This window comes from Phyllobates terribilis, unplaced genomic scaffold (assembly GCF_046119375.1).
Source record: "Phyllobates terribilis strain yellow unplaced genomic scaffold, ASM4611937v1 Scaffold_1__5_contigs__length_1240528914, whole genome shotgun sequence".
Lineage (NCBI taxonomy): Eukaryota > Metazoa > Chordata > Amphibia > Anura > Dendrobatidae > Phyllobates > Phyllobates terribilis.
This window is the reverse complement of record NW_027362761.1, coordinates 715,561,848-715,578,850: the sequence shown is the minus strand read 5'-3', so window position 1 is coordinate 715,578,850 and position 17,003 is coordinate 715,561,848. Positions and strand designations below refer to the sequence as shown.

At 45.5% G+C, this 17,003-nt stretch overlaps 1 long non-coding RNA gene across 1 annotated transcript; it reads left to right on the top strand.

Annotated features, from left to right (window-relative positions):
• Nucleotides 1-453: 453 nt before the first annotated feature.
• LOC141170385 (uncharacterized) lies at nt 454-12,261 on the top strand. The gene is made up of 5 exons (XR_012252314.1): nt 454-644; nt 11,534-11,691; nt 11,785-11,881; nt 11,960-12,026; nt 12,115-12,261. It is a non-coding gene; the product is annotated as an uncharacterized lncRNA (long non-coding RNA).
• Nucleotides 12,262-17,003: the final 4,742 nt, after the last annotated feature.

The window sequence follows — 17,003 nt, the reverse complement described above, 5'->3', positions numbered from 1 at the left end:
ATAATTCCACATGTGTTAATTCATAGTTTTGATGCCTTCAGTGTGAATGTACAATTTTCATAGTCATGAAAATACAGAAAAATCTTTAAAAGAGAAGGTGTGTCCAAACTTTTGGTCTGTAGTAGGTCACCAGCAGAGATGTCTGATAGCAGCTTTCTCATTGAGAACAGAATGTAAATACTTTAAAAGTATTAAACACTTTAAAAGTATTTACATAGTTTTTTCTGGCTAACATGGTACCACAATATAATTTTTTATTGTACATCATAGAGAACACAGAAGAACTCTGTGTATGGGAGACTTGTGTGAGATGCCTTGTTGTTAATAAATCACCTTTGATCAGTTTATGTAAATGACCTCTTCCAGGCAATAGGCAGGACTTTGCCCAGAAGATAAGGCTGCCTCCTTGCTTCATTTCCATACATCTCACCTCCCATCAGCGTCACTATGTCCCTGTGACATGGGTCACTCGAGAGGAAATCTCGCATGTGCGCATTATTGCTCTCTTCTTTCCTCCGCTGTCTTCCGCTCTTCTATGGGTATAGGCATCAAGTGTAATCTGCCCATAGCCTGGAAGAGGTCATTTACATAAACGGATTAAAAATGATTTATCAGCAACAAGACATCTGATATGAAGCATACAGGTATCACTTTTTTCAGCAGTCTGTATGCCTATATTAATTGTTTAGATAGGTCAAATGTGGTGACAGATTCCCTTTAAGCTTACTTAAAAATCATTTTTCTCAGCAGCAGATTATGCTATGTAAACATGTGCTGCCGAGAACATTTTTATTCTATGCGCACAGATCAATCATATTAAGGCTATGTGCCCATGATGCAGAAATGCTCAGGATTTTTTCCTGAGCGTTTTTGCATCTCTCTGGCAGAAAAAAACGCATGCGGATTGTACATGCGGATTGTACATGCGTTTTTCCTGCTAGGGACATGCAGATGTGAAGCGTTCTTCACTTGCATTTCCGCATGCGGGTTGACAAGCGCTTTCCAAGCGATTTTAGCATCACTTGGAAAGTGCTTGACAACTTGGTCACACTATATAAATCCATGCAAACAGCATGGACTTATATATTGTGACCGTAGAGAATGGTAAAAAATAAAAAAATAAATATATACTTACCCTCTGATGGCCCCCAGTGTCTTGATTCCCTCCGTTCTCCCTTGCCGGCAGTGGTACACTGAAGAACCTGCCGACATCAGCGTCGCGTGACATGACTATGACGTCAGCGCAGGTCCTTCAGTTCATCGCTAGCTGCCGACATGAAAAGACGAGTGCAGCGGGGGTTCGGTTGCTACAGAGGTATTGCATCTCACCCAGAGGTGTGATATCTCACTTCCAGGTAAGGATGGAGTGTGGCTCAGGACCCTAACACCCACATGCACTACACCACATTTCCGGGGGACTTGGCGACAATGCTCCCAAGAGTGAGCACAACTGTCCCTGTTCCTGGCTGGAGTGGGGGGAGGGAACACCTAGAAAGGGGGAACCCGGTAGTGTGTGGGTGGGGAGAGTAGATTCTGGGTGCACTGAAAAGTAGGAGTATATAAGGTGGGCACCATCTTAGAGTCAGGGGGGAAGTAGAGGGAGCAGAGTGAGAGAAGGAGAGTGGGAGCAGGGGCTCTGTGCGAGCTCCGCTCCGCGGGCAGGCCGAGTCACAAGGCCAGGGCCTGGAAGAGAAGAAAGGAGAGGAGAGGAACGGAGGAGGCTCCAGGAGTGGAGTGAAGGGACCCCAGGGGTGCGGATCGGCCAGTCGCCACCGTACGCCCGCCGCTACCAGAGTAGGGGGGTCAGGCCAAGAAAGGGAACCGGATCCCTCATCTAGTGGAGGAGAGCAACTACCTTCAGCTACTAACCGGAGGCCGTGGCATTGCACGTGTTACGGCCCCTCACTACACCCGTTAGGAAGGCACCATATAGGGCCCAGGGAAATGGAACATACGTTTGCCCGCCAAGGCCCGAGGCAGATGGACAGAAACGTGGTCAATTGTGGGGTACGACAGGCCAGAGAAAGGACACACAAAGGGGGTCCTGAAAAGCATTCGAAAGGTACCTGGGAGTTGGCTGAGCCCCTCACCTGGTGAGCACAGTACGACGTGGGCAGCCATTACCTGCAGAAGTGGCTTGGAGTGTAAAACTGTGAGTAAAGACCCTGGACTGCATCACTGGACTCTGAGTCATTACTGTTGCTCCCGTGCACCATCACCCCCACCATCTGCACTCACTGCCCTGAGGCTATACTCCTCCCGTGGGGAGTTGTACTACCCTCTGCTGCCCACACAACATCAGCCTCAGCGGTCTGCCCCGCAGCGGCGGTTCTCAGTGACCGGAATCCACGGGTGGCGTAGTCGGACATTTAAACATTAAAAACCAAATAAACAGATCCGCCACTGGTTTGACCACCCTGAGCCACGGGACCGGGTCGCCGCCACGGAGACTACAAACCCCCAGCATTACACAGAGACCCGGCCCCGGGTATTCCCCCACAATACGGCCCAGGGGGCGCGTCATAAGTATAATATTTATTTTTTATTTTATTCTTTTTTTCACAGTTTCTATGGTACCCGGGTCCGGAGGAGAGTCTCCTGTCCTCCACACCCGGGTACCATCCGCACATTGGAAAGCATGGAATGCGCATTTACATATACAGTGATGCGTAATCCATGCATTCTAATGCAAGTCAATGGCGGCGAAAACGCAGCACTTCCGCAAAATAATTGGTAGTGCTGCGTTTTTTTCCGCAATGATAATCCGCAGCAGAAATTTCCGCAGCATGTGCACAGCACATGCGGATTATCATTGGGGAACATGGCAGGCCTTCTACCATGCATTTTTTAAGCGTTTCTGCAGCATTTTTGCTGCTGCGGAAACGCTTAAAAAACGCATCGTGGGCACACCCCCTAATGATCACTTTGTGCACATGAAAGTGCGGTCAGCCTGTCTAAACAGGCTAATAAAGTGCTCATTTAAGAGCTGCAATTGGCCAGTGTAAATTATCACATAAAATCCCAATAGATACATTTAAGCTTGTGGGTGTCAAATAAAAAAAAAGTGGAAAAGTTCAAGGGGTATGAATACTTTTTCAAGGCACTGTATACACACAGCCTCCTCTATTCCGTGTGTAATATATATACACCAAGCAATGTACCCTCTATAACAGGGGTCTCAAACACATGGCCCAAGGGCCACATGCAGCCCCTGAGGCTGCTTATTGTGGCCCACAGGCACCGGAGCCCCTGTAATAATTCCAGCCTGGCCTTGAGGGCAGCCAAAGTCAGTGATTCTTTTCAATTTAATGTTCTACAAGTTAGGAACCAGCATGGGCCATTACTAGAAGATGGAGACCAGGATGGGCACATTATGACAAGATGGGGACTGGGATGAGCCCATTACTATAAGATGGGGACCAGGATGGGCACATTACTACAAGATAAGGACCAGGATGAGCCCATTACTACAAGATGGGGAACAGGATGAGCCCATTACTACAAGATGGGGACCAGGATGAGCCCATTACTACAAGACTGGGACCGGGATGGGCACATTACTACAAGATGGGGACCGGGTTGGGCACATTACTACAAGATGGGGACTGGGATGAGCCCATTACTACAAGATTGGGACCGGGATGGGCACATTACTACAAGATGGGGACCGGGATGGGCACATTACTACAAGATGGGGACCGGGATGAGCATATTACTACAAGATGGGGACCGGGATGAGCACATTACTACAAGATGGGGACCAGGATGAGCCCATTAATACAAGATAGGGACCAGGATAAGCCAAATACTACAAGATGGGGACCGGGATGAGCCCATTACTACAAGATGGGGACCAGGATGGGCACATTAGTACAAGATGGGGATCAGGATGGGCTTATTACTACAAGATGGGGACCAGGATTGGCACATTACTACAAGATGGGGACCAGGATTGGCACATTACTACAAGATGGGGACCAGGATGGGCACATTACTACAAGATGAGGACCAAGATGGAGAACATTACTACAAGATGCGGACAAGGATGGGGACATTACCACGAGATGGAGAAACTACTACAATATGGGGACATTACTATAAGAAGTTGGTCAGAATTGCTATATGGTGCAAATTGTAAGAAAGAAAATCACTGTATGTGGCCAATTAGGAGACACAAAAAGGAAATAAAAATTGAAAAAACTATAAAACTTGTAAAAATTATAAAACTGTACCATAGCCCATAAAATAAATGCCATGTAAAAGAATAAAATAAAAAAGCCAAAAATGTTAAAAAAATGATCCAAAAGGTGTATAGAAAAAACAATATGGTATCATTAAAAATCATTATCCTGCAAAGAATGCGGCCCTTCAAATTCACATTTTTTCTATGTGCGGCCCATTAGCTGAGTATGAGACCCCAGCTCTATAATATACAGTGGGGGAAATAAGTATTTGATACACTTTTTTTATCGTTGGTACACTTCAACTGTGAGAGACAGAGTCTTAAAAAAATCCCGAAAATCACATTGTATGATTTTTACATAATTAATTTTCATTTTATTGCATGAAATAAGTATTTGATACAATAGAAAAACAGAACTTAATATTTGGTACAGAAACCTTTGTTTGCAATTACAGAGGTAGTCCTGTAGTTCTTGACTAAGTTTGCACACACTGCAGCAGGGATTTAGGCCCACAAATCTTCTCCAGATCTTTCAGGTTTCGAGGCTGTCGCTGGGCAACATTGAGTTTCAGCTCCCTCCAAAGATTTTTTATGGGGTTCAGGTCTGGAGACTGGCTAGGCCACTCCAGGACCTTGAAATGCTTCTTAGGGAGCCACTCCTTAGTTTCCCTGTGTGTGTATTTCAGGTCATTGTCATGCTGGAAGACCCATCCACGACCCATCTTCAATGCTCTTACTGAGGGAAGGAGGTTGTTGGCCAAAATCTTGCGATACATGATCCTATCCATCCTCCCTTCAATATGGTGCAGTTGTCCTGTCCCCTTTGCAGAAAAGCACCCCCAAAGTATAATGTTTCCCCCACCATGCTTCAAGGTTGGGACGGTGTTCTTGGGGTTCTACTCATCCTTCTTCCTCCAAACACAGCGAGTGGAGTTGATAACAAAAAATTCTATTTTGGTCTCATCTGACCACATGACCTTCTCCCATGCCTCCTCTGGATCATCCAGATGGTTATTGGCAAACTTCAAATGGGCCTGGATATGTGCTGGCATGAGCAGGGGGACCTTGCGTGCCCTGCAGGATTTTAATCGATGATGGCGTAGTGTGTTACTAACGCTAATGCTTGAGACTTTGGTTCCAGCTCTCTTCAGGTCATTGATCAGGTTCTTCTGTGTAGTTCTGGGATGATTCCTGACCTTTCTCAGAAACATCCTTACCCCACGAGTCGAGATCTTGCATGGAGCCCCAGACCAAGGAAGATTGACAGTCATCTTGTGTTTCTTCATTTTCTAATAATTGTGCCAACAGTTGTTGCCCTCTCACCAAGCTGCTTGCCTATTGTCCCATAGCCCATCCCAACCTTGTGCAGGTCTACAATTTTGTCCCTGGTGTCCTTAGACAGCTCTTTGGTCTTCGCCATGGTGGAGAGGTTGGAGTGTGATTAATTGAGTGTGTGGGCAGGTGTCTTTTATACAGGTAACAAGTTCAAACAGGTAATGAGTGCAGAGTAGGAGGGCTGCTTAAAAAAAAAACTAACAGGTCTGTGAGAGACAGAATTCTTGCTGGTTGGTAGGTGATCAAATACTTATTTTATGCAATAAAATGTAATTTAATTACAGTATTTAAAAATCATACAATGTGATTTTCTGTTTTTTTATTTTTAGATTCTGTCTCTCACAGTTGAAGTGTACGTACGATAAAAATTACGAGACCTCTCCATTCTTTGTAGGTGGAAAAAGTGGCAAAATCGGCAGTTTATCAAATACTTATTTTCCCCGCTGTATATAGTCACACATCTCTCCTCGTTCATCCTATACATTATTCAGTTAGGGGGAGCAGGGGATAGTCTTTAGTGCCAGAACTTGTGTTCTGGTGCTTTGTGTTACTTCTATTCATTATATCAGTTATTTCCCTGCAGCAGCCTCCTGGACAAGATATAGTGCTGAGACTGTGTTTCAAGCTGGGGGAACAATGGTAGAAAAGTTACAGAGGGTATGCTCACTGCTGGCTTGCAACCCAGCTCATGGACCAATAAGAAATAAAGTCAGAAGAGAGCAGAGGATTCTGAAGTGAAAGTGATGGCTGTGAGCAGCAGAGCTGGGGACAGGATGTGAAGCAGAAAGAAATAAAACAACATGAAACTTGGCAGAAAAGGTACAGTATGTGGCGACATTATTCTTAGACATTTATGCAAAATCAGTAACTGAGTTAGGGTAGTGGAAAATTGCATTAAATCTAGATTGTTATGAAGAGTGATCAGATTCATAGAAAAAAAAAATTGCAAAGTCATTCTTTGCCGTGAAAATTAACTTAATCACAAAAAGCCAATTTCCGTTGATTTTCAACTCTTCCACTTCAGTGATCTTTTCGTTAGCTCAGGAGAAAGGGTTATCGAGGATAATGCAGCTGATATGACACTGTCATGCTGACTGAATTATAAGAGCAGACTGGTTGCTTTAAAAGGAGACTGGTGCTTGAAATCATTTGTCTTATTCTGTTAACCATAGTTACCTAAAAGGAAACAGATGCAGTCATCAATGTGTTGTATAAAAAGGGCTTTTCAGGCAAGGACCTTGCTGCTTGTAAGATAGCCCCTAAATCAACAATTTATCGGATCATAAAGAAGTTCACAGAAATGTTCAATTGCTCTGAAGAAGACTTCAGGGCGCCGTAGAGAGTCCAGCAAATGCCAGGACCGGCTCATAAAGCGGATTCAGCTATGTGATCAATTCAACACCAGTGTAGAGCTTGCTCAAAATGACATCATGAAGGTATGAGTGAATCTGCATGCACAGTCAGACATTTTAAAGGCTAATCTAGTGTGAGGAAGGGCAGCAAACAAGCCACTTCTTTCCATGAAAAACATCAAGGACAGTGACATTCTGCTGAAAGTAAAGGGATTGAACTGCAAAAGAATAGGGTAAAGTTATTTTCTCTGATGAATCCCCCTTCAGATTGTCTGGGACATCAGAAAGAATGATTGTCCAGAGAAAAGATGAGCACTACCATGAGTCCTGTGTCATACCAACAGTAAAGCATCCTGATGACGCGCCCCCTGGGCCTGTGTTGTGCAGGGAATACCCGGAGCCGGATCGCTGGGGGTTGTAGTCTCCGTGGCGCCGACCCGGTCCGTGCCCAGGGTGGTCAATTCAGTGGCAGTCTTATTAGTGAGATAATAGTCCGACTACGCCACCCGTGGATTGCGGTCAGTGGGAACCGCCGCTGCAAGGCAGACCGCTGAGGCCGGTGTTGTGTGTGCAGCTAAGAACGGGATGACTCCCCAAGGGAGGAGTATAGCCTCAGGGCAGTTAGTGTGGATGATGGGAGTGATGGTGCACGAGCGCATCAGGAATAACTCAGAGTCCGTGCAGTGCAGTTCAGGGTCTTTACTGATGTTATAAAGCAGACCCTCCCGGGAGTACTGGCTAGCAGTAGAGGCCTGGTCAGTCTGAGAGCTAGCAGGATCTCCCCTGGCCAGGTGGAGTTGTAGGCCTCCCCGTCTATCTGTACTCTTTCCTGGCTACCTTGCTGTGTGCGGGTAGAAGTAGCCCACGTCCCTGAGTATACCGTGTGGTGCTCACACGTACGGCCGGCGACTTGGGGCCTTCTGTTAGCCTCTGCTTCACGATGGCGGTGCTGGTCCCTTGCTTGTGACCGTGCCTCCAGGCTTCTCTGGCCAGAGGACATGGAATCCCCTGCCGGTTGGATTCTGCTGCTGGACCTGGATGTCCCCACAGCCTCGGACTCCGTGTCCGGTCTTAATGTCTTCAGCCAGGGCGAGCTATCTAGCGTCCAGCCCCTGGCACTCGCTCCTGCTCCTACAGAGCTCCTAGTTCTTGCTTTCCCTCTCCAGGCTCTGACTGACCTAATCCCGCCCCAGACCCAGTTTATAAGGGCAGATTCCTCCCCTCCCAGGTCTGGGCGGGCGGTGTTGCAAGCTTAGGGCTCCTGACCAGAGAAACCTCCCACTTGCTCTCAGACGTAATATTTCTATTACTGTGGTAACCAGACCCCTGGGGTGCCACACTGAGACCTTTCAAGTGTGTGCATTTGCTTTTCATCCAAAGGAGTGGGCTTACGCACAATTTTGTTCACAGGGGCCCACGAGATAAGGGGTCCCATATACTGTTCTTGCACAGGGACCCTTCTCAGTCTGTGTCCAACAGTGAAAGTAATAACTAAGTAGCTTGATGAACAAAACATTACAATTTTCAGTCCATAGCCTGGAATCTACCCATATCTCAATCCCATTGAGAACCTATACCCAATCCTCAAAAAGTGGGTGAACAAACAAAAAATGCACAGAAAGTGTGATAAACTCTAAGCACTGATTAGGCAAGAATAAGTTGCCAATAGTCAGGATTTAGACCAGAAACTAATAACCAGCATGTCAGGATGAATTGCCGAAGTCTTGAAAAATAAGTGTCAGCACTGTAGACAGTGGCGTACTGACAATTGAGGCATGCCATGCGGTCGCTATGAGGCCCGTGAGTCGGGGGGGCCAATGCCAACGCCGGACCCTCCACCCGTCATCACACGTTCAACTGTATGGGCATCATGAGTGCCAATACAGTTGAAAGCAATGAGGACCGAGGGAGGGTCAGCTGACGCTCCCTCCTCCATCTTTCTTCTTCTGCGTCTGACGTCTTAGCGCAGCGAGCATGATGATGTCACTACATGGCGCCCACTGCGCTGAGGCGTGTGGAACTTCAGAATGCTAGCTGCAGAGACTGCAGCAGTGGGGGAGAGGTGAGTATTGTATATATTTTTTTTACAAAAGTCAGTGAGTCCATTGTGGTGGCTATAATACTGTATGGAGGGCTATGGGGTGCATTATGCTATATGGAGGACTATAGCGGGTGCATTATACTATATGGAGGACTATGGGGGGCATTATACTATATGGAGGACTATGTGGAGTGCATTATCTATATGGAGGACTATGGGGTGTGCAGTATACTATATGGAGGACTACGGGAGTGTAATATATATGGAGGACTATGGGGAGTGCATTATACCTTATGGAGGACTATGGGGTGTGCATTATACTATATGGAGGACTATGGGGAGTGCATTATACTATATGGAGAACTATGAGGTGCTTATACTATATGCATTATACTATATGGAAGGCAATGTGGGCCCATTATACTATATGGAGGACTATGGGGGGCTATTATAATTTTTGGAGGGCTACGTGGGAGCCATTATACTTTATGGAGGGATATGTGGGGGGCTATTATACTGTATGTAAGCAATTATACAGTGTGAAGGTTTGTGTGGGGTCCATCATATTGTGTGGAAGGCTGTGTGTGGGCTATTATACTGTTTGGAGGGCTAGTAGGGACCATTATACAGTGTGGAGAGGTGCGGGGCCATTATACTGTATGTAGGCCCATTACAGGATTGGGTCACAGTTGGGGGATCATGCAGTGCTGGGGTCACCATACTTTGCCGGAGGAGTTGAGGTGGAGTACAGCAGAGTCATCATGCTGTAGGTGTCGAGGGTAGTGTGGAGGAATTTACTTTAGGGGTATCATACAGTGTCTGTTGGGCACTTTTGTTGGCATCATACTTTATGGGTGCAATGAAAGGGCAATATAGGGCTTCAGTTGGAGGAAAATTACTTTGTAAATGCTGCAAAGTTGTGAGATATGCCCTTCTGTGAACTCCCTGAATATATATATTTTTTTTTTGAAGGGGGGGCAGCAATTGGAATTTCTATGTACACTCCTGATTGTAGATATTGAGTCTTTTCATAAACTGGATGTGTTTGTCAATAAAAATATAAAAATGTATGAAAGGCTTTGGTATACCAAAGAGAAACATCTGAATGAGGGTGCATTCACACATCCATGTGAATTCTGTGCATGCTGTCCGATATTTTATCACTTAGCACTAGGTCCCACACAGTCTCACAGATCCATTCACACATCTGTAAAAATGATGGATCCAAGAAAGAGATTGTTGAAACTCAGAGCATGCGCACTATAGTACTTTGCTCTTTCCTCGGCAGAGTAAAAAGAAATGCGCCTGCACAGGAGGAGACTGTGTGGATGACCTAGAACGCATTATCCACACGTAGCAGGGAAGGAGGACCATGATTGTAAGAAGAGAGGAGGCGCCGGATCAAGACCAGAGATGCTCATTGGACTGGACCACAGTGTATGTGAGAATAATAAAAGCAATTTTTGGGGATCTGCAGACTGGATTGGGGACTTTTTTTTACAGCATTCTTGTCATAACTCGGTTTGGGGATTCGATCCGCTGATCTGTTCCTCCACCTCAACACTTCAAATGTGTTTACAAAAAATCTGAAGGGCTTTAATTCCCTGCAGAAAATGCAACGCATGTAAATATTTACTAACTTCCAAACAAAAACAATTAAAACACAGCAGAAAGAATACCCCATCACTGAATTCATAACGTGCTCCACACCAGGTGTTATCTACTGTTTAAAATGCCCATGTGGAAAAATGTACGTAGGCCGCACTAAACGCCCCATGTTTAAACGCATCAATGAGCACCTACGTAATATTAAAAATCACTTTATTGGACACCCTTTGTCCGCACACTATTTGGAGAAACATGGGGGTAACACATTGGGCACCCAGATAATGGGGATACAAACTGTACCAAAGAGTTGGCGAAATGGTGACTACATAAAAAGTATGTCCCGTGCTGAAAGCTTCTGGATATTTGAAATGGACACACTTAAGCCAAAAGGTCTTAACAGCGAGATTGAGATCTTCGCCTTTAATGAGTAACAAGGGCCTAACTATCAAACCATTAAAAAGGACTGACTTACTAATTGAAACCATTGGACAACTACTATAAAAAGGACCATGGGCAGAAGCTACACCATCCCTGATGAAGAAAGCCGCCGCTTTCGAAACGCGTCGGAATTGGTCCTTCTGCCACACCATTATCAACTAGATCACGTGCTCCACACGTGACAGTGACGTCACGTCAGGTCCTGGAAGACCCGACACCACAGCCGCATCGCTACGCAAGGTATAGAGCACGAGTCACCGGCCGGGACTCTGCTCCTCCTCGCTCTGCTCCCCCCATCCCTTATCTACTCCAACCACTCGGCGCATCCAGCTCAGCGTTACAAAGGTAAGCCGCACCATCCGGTACCTCTGCCAGTGGCTTCAAGACACAAGCCTCCCGCAGCACAGCATAAATAGGCCAGCTGCGCCCCACCCTCTGGGTGCCCTACCACGCAGTCTCCCATAGCGCTGAGTCTGATACACACATCTCTCCTCTATAAAGGTAATCTTTATTGGCCCTCACTATTCCTTTGACCAGGTACCATTTATTTTAAGATACTTTCCTCTATTTACCCAGTTAGGATCGCCGTGGTGACCGCTGGGTACAGCCCTTTACAGCACAGCTCCACCTGAGGAGCATTATCTCCTTCCTATCTACCTGGGTGCATTCACAGCACAATTCTTCACAGCGCAGTCCTCCACAGCGCAAATTGACTCCGACCTCTCCCTAAACAGGTAATCCCTTTTGGCCCCAATAACCACAAGCAGGACTAGGCCAACACATTCCAATTTTACTCTCACTTTGATTCATTTATCACATTCACCCAGGCTCGCAGCAGGAACCACTACTAATCTGCTCCATCAGCTGGTAAAAAAAACCCTCAAGCATCAATACAGCAATTAGATTGCCTCATTCAAGAAACTGGTAAATATTTTAAATACATTTTAAATTATCACATAATTAATTAATCCCTTTATCTATAACCATTATTATTTTTATCAGCACCTCCTCACAAGCAATTGTGGACCCGGCTACCCGTGTGCCTATATTTGAACCATCCAACCACCAGGTAACTACTGCTGGCACTTAAACCTATAAGTACACATTGTTTTAGCTATCCTCCTTTACTAAATCATCTCTCCCTCTCCTCTCTTTAGTGGCAGCCCTTTATCACTATACTAAATCGATGCAAATCTCTAACCCATTGGAAATTTTGGACCTCTACTAGGACCCTAAATCCACACCAACCTTGCTCTTGGCCACTGACCCAATCTATGTTTTTATCTTATTTTATATCAATTTTAATAAACAGACTTTTTTAACTCTCCTGACTATTGTCTTTTAGTGCAGCGCAAATTAATCTCATTAATATTTAACTTTTGTACCAATATTGGTTCCTTTGGACAAGTAGCGGCTCTTTTTCTAATTTGCCGCAGGCCTAATTGACCACCTACCAGCGCCACTGTTATTTACCTTATTTGTATTTAATAATCCCCTTAAGGGACTAGAAGCTGCGATTGTCTGATCACTTGTGCTATACAGAGCAGTGCATCAGCCCTGCTATGTATAGCAGAAATCACAATCTCCTATGAACGCTAGCCACAGGCTAGCTTACACAGGAGGATCAGAGTAACAGCCATGGGGGTCATAAGCAAGCTCCCGGCTGTCATGACAACTCATTGGCTCCTCGCAATCACATCATGGACGTGCCGATGGGAGCGTGGAACGATGCGCCCCCCCTGCCGCAGCAAGTTAAGTGCCGCTGTCAGAGATCGACAGTGGCATTGAACAGGTTAACAGACACGGGTGGAGTTCCACTCCATCCTTGCCTGTTAAAGGCACAAGATGGCTGATTTAATCAGCCATCATGTGCGGGGAAAGATGCGGACTCACACGACAGGGACACGGCTTTTGACATACAGGGGGGGAAATAAGTATTTGATACACTGCAGATTTTGCAAGTTTTCTCACATACAAAGAATTGGGAGGTCTGTAATTTTTATCGTAGGTACACGTCAACTGTGAGAGACAGAATCTTAAAACAAAAAAACAGAAAATCACATTGTATGATTTTGAAATAATTAAATTGCATTTTATTGCATGAAATAAGTATTTTATCACCTACCAACCAGCAACAATTCTGGCTCTCACAGACCTGTTAGTTTTTCTTTAAGAAGCCCTCCTACTCACTCATTACCTGTATTAATTGTACCTGTTTGAACTTGTTACCTGTATAAAAGACACCTGCCCACACACTTAATCAATCACACTCCAACCTCTCCACCATGGCCAAGAGCAAAGAGCTGTCTAAGGACACCAGGGACAAAATTGTAGACTTGCACAAGGCTGGGATGGGCTACGGGACAATGGGCCAGCAGCTTGGTGAGAAGGCAAGAACTGTTGGCACAATTATTAGAAAATGGAAGAAACACAAGATGACTGTCAACCTTCCTCGGTCTGGGGCTCCATGCAAGATCTCGCCTCGTGGGGTAAGGAAGATTCTGAGAATGGTCAGGAATCAGCCCAGAACTACACGGGAGGACCTGGTCAATGACGTGAAGAGAGCTGGAACCAAAGTCTCAAACATTACCGTTAGTAACACACTACGCCTTCATGGATTAAAATCCTAGAGGGTACGCAAGGTCCCCCTGCTCATGCCAGCACACGTCCAGGCCCCTTTTGAAGTTCGACAATGATCATCTGGATGATACAGAGGAGGCATGAGAGAAGGTCATGTGGTCAGATGAGACCAAGATAGAACTTTTTGATATCAACGCCACTCACCGTGTTTGGAGGAAGAAGAATGAGTAGAACCCCAAGAACACTGTCCCAACCGTGAAGCATGGTGGGGGAAACATTATACTTTGGGGGTGCTTTTCTGCAAAGGGGACAGGAAGACTGCACCATATTATGAGAGGATGGATGGGGTCATGTATCACGAGATTTTGGCCAACAACCTTCTTTCCTCAGTAAGAGCATTGAAGATGGGTTGTGGATGGGTCACCCAGCATGACAATAACTCAACACACAGCCAGAGGACCTAAGGAATGGCTCCGTTAGAAGCATTTCAAGGTCCCAGCCAGTTTCAAGCCAGTCTCCAGACCTGAACCCAATAGAAAATCTTTGGAGGGAGCTTAAACTCAATGTTGCCCAGTGTTAGCCCCGAAACCTGAAAGATCTGGAGAAGATCTGTATGGAGGAGTGGGCCAAAATCCCTGCTGCAGTGTGTGCAAACTTGGTCAAGAACTTCAGGACTACCTCGGTAATTGCAAACAAAGGTTTCTGTAGCAAATATTAAGTTCTGTTTTTCTTTTGTATCAAATTATTAATTTTCATTTTATTGCATGAAATAAGTATGTAAAAATCATGCAATGTGGTTTTCTGGGTTTTTTTTTAGATTCTGTCTCTCACAGTTGAAGTATACCTACGATAAAAATTACAGACCTCTCCATTCTTTGTAGGTGGGAAAACTTGCAAAATCGGCAGTGTATCAAATACTTATTTCCCCCACTCTACATGTATGTCAAAAGTAGTGAGGTGCTAAGGGAATAACAATTCAAAATTTGAAAACTTGCAAATGTTTCTAAATTTTGTCAAATTTTAGATATACAGTGACGAGCAAAAGTGTAACAATGGTTTGAACTTTTGACTTTCAGGCTCCATATCTCACCATCCACTACTGCTTTGAATGTGAGACTACCATCATTTTATAGACAACCATCTTGGCTATCTCATACATTTATTTGACTTGCAACTATTTTGCATATGATTAGTTATGCAGATTCTTGTCATGTCACTGCATTGTTACTGTTTTGCTCCTAAAAATCTAAATTTAAATTTTTATTAATTTTGTTAGTATTTTGTAAATCCACCTTTGGTTTTCATGCCTTCTGGGCATGCTCTTGATCAGATTCAAGCATGTCTTGACTAAAATCTGATCTTAAGTCTCTTCTACACGTTCCCAAAGTTGGTGCATACTGGTCGACTCACTTGGGTATGTATACAGCTTTTTCTTCAACTTTACCAGCAATGTTCGATTGGGTTGAGGTCTGGGGGTTGTGGGGGCCAATCTAGCACTTCTATTTAATTGTCATAGACGCTGATCTCCTCACCGCCGCGGTCCGGCGTCCTCCGGCTCTCCTGCGGCATCTGCCCGGGGTGCGCGCACCACGCGCAGTTCCCCGAGCACTGTACTTAGGGCGCGCACGCTCGCTGCCTCTTAAAGGGCTGCACGCGCCATCCTAAAGAGTCCCCGGCCAAAGGCCGGAGGACTGCTCCTATATAAGGCACCTCCTCCAAAATGGAGGTGCCTGTGCAAGGTTGTTGTTTGTGTGCTAACAGTCTCCTCAGCCCTCAGGTTCCAGTGCCCGCCAGCATGTCTATCAGCCGTGCCCGCCAGCCTGTCTATCAGCCGTGCCTGCCTGCTTGCCTACCCGCATCACCTGCCTGTCTACCAGCCATGCTCATCTGCTGTGCCTGTCGGCTTCGGCCATCAGTCCCATGGGAGTCGCCTGCTCTCACACAAGGTCGGTCCCAGAGCGGCACCTGGTTCACCTTCCCGGTCTCTCCTTGGTTCACGGAGTTGACTAAGCCGCCGTGTGGCCAGGGTCGGACCGGGTAGGCACTTAGTTACGCCCCTCCTGTCCCTCCTTGTCTCACAGCACAGAAGTTCCACCACCCAGATCCGTAACATCATTGAACCATTTCTTCACCAATCTTGACGTATGCTTTGGGTCGTTGTCCTGCTGGAACACTATGTCATCATTTTCATACCCATAGTACTCAAGTGTACGAAGTAACTCATCTTGTAGGATACTTACATATAGCTCAGCATTGAGACCACCATCGATCCTGGTCAAGTATCCAATGCCTTTGGTGGTGAAACAACCCCATATCATCAGGCTTCCCCCACCGAACTTGACAGTTCCTTCAATTTCTCAATTCCTTAGCCCCTTTTTTCCTTGTTTCTTTCAGACCCATTTGCACCCATCAGAGCCTAGTCTATTGATTTTCATCTCATCTCTCCAAATCACCCTCCAATTTCCAATCTTCTACTGTCCACTTTTCGTACTTCTTTGCAAACTGTAGCCAATGCTTCTTATGACGATATTGAAGTCGAGGCTTCTTCACTAGTGATGAGCGAGTATGTTTTGTTAACCCGTTCGCCGAGTATGCTCGGGCGAGCACCAAGTATTTACAGCTGCTCGGTTTTATGTTAGAATCACTCCCGTGTGCATCATTTGCGACTGTTTGACAGCTTTAATACATGTGAGGAATGTGTAAGAAATAGACATTCTTCACATGTATTAAAGCTGTCAAACAGTCGCAAATCATGCACACGGGAGTGATTTAAACATAACACCGAGCAGCTGTAACTACTCGGTGCTCGCCCAAGCATACTCGGCGAAAGGGTTAACAGAACATACTCGCTCATCACTATTCTTCACCTTTATGTGGGCCACCATTCCAGACTTGTGCAACGTGAGTCACATGGTGCTTGTAGAAATGTCTGTGATCTCACTATTACAAAGCATATGAGCCACCTCCACTGCCGTGTTTGTCGCGCCAGAACTGATAGAGCTTGTGAGGAGCAGACTTGTTGACTCCAATATTATGCCTGGATGTCCACCTCTTGGCTTTTGAATAGATGGATGTACTTAATTTCGCATTCTTCCAACTGTCATGGCACTCACATGATGCAGTTTAGCAATTTTCTTGACCAAGAGACCACTATCGTTGCTGGATGATGCAGTTCCGCTTTTCTTGGGAAATTTTCTTCATGGCGGCTCCTCAATTTGAACCAGTAACCTTTTGCTCGGGTATCAACTAATAACACACTGAGCTATTAGGGAATGTGAGAACAGATTGTAATTTGTAGTATACAGGAAGAAAAAGATTTTCCAACACCAGGAGCAAAACAGTAACAATGCAGTGACATGACAAGAATCTGCAAAACTAATCATAAGCAAAATAGTTGCAAGTCAAATTTATGTCTTAGCTAGCCAAGATAATTGTCTATAAAATGATGGTAATCTCACGTTTAAAA